This window comes from Pyxicephalus adspersus, chromosome 12 (assembly GCF_032062135.1).
Source record: "Pyxicephalus adspersus chromosome 12, UCB_Pads_2.0, whole genome shotgun sequence".
Classification (NCBI taxonomy): Eukaryota; Metazoa; Chordata; class Amphibia; order Anura; family Pyxicephalidae; genus Pyxicephalus; species Pyxicephalus adspersus.
The window spans coordinates 3,100,834-3,101,405 of NC_092869.1; positions in this window are offsets into that span (position 1 = coordinate 3,100,834).

The following is a 572-nucleotide window of genomic DNA, read 5'->3' on the forward strand; positions in this document are numbered from 1 at the left end:
GTAATAAAATCCATGGCTATCTGTTGCCAAGGAGCCTCAGGAACGGGTAGAGGAAGCAAAAGGCCTGCAGGACGTTGCTTGGAGGTTTTATGCTGTGCGCATAACGGACAGGCAGTGACAAAGTCTAGAATGTCTTGCCGCATGGTTGGCCACCAGTAATGTTGGGAAATGAGTTTAAAAGTTTTTTGTTGTCTGGCATGACCAGCAATCTTTGAGGAGTGACCCCAGACTAGAATTCGCTTCCTGAGGTTCTGTGCAACAAAAGTCTTTCCAGGCGGAATCTCAGATAACTTAACTGAGCACACAGCAATTTTAGTGGGATCAATGATGTATTGAGGTTCCTCCTCTTGATCAGTAACATCAAAGGACCTTGAGAGAGCGTCAGCTTTGATATTCTTCTCTGCAGCACGGAAATGGAGGACAAAATCAAAACATGCAAAGAATAAGGACCATCAAGCTTGACGAGGATTCAGTCTTTGTGCAGACTGCAAATAGGTCAAATTTTTCTGGTCCGTGTAGATCACCACCGGATGAGATGCCCCCTCGAGAAGGTAACGCCATTCCAAAGTTTG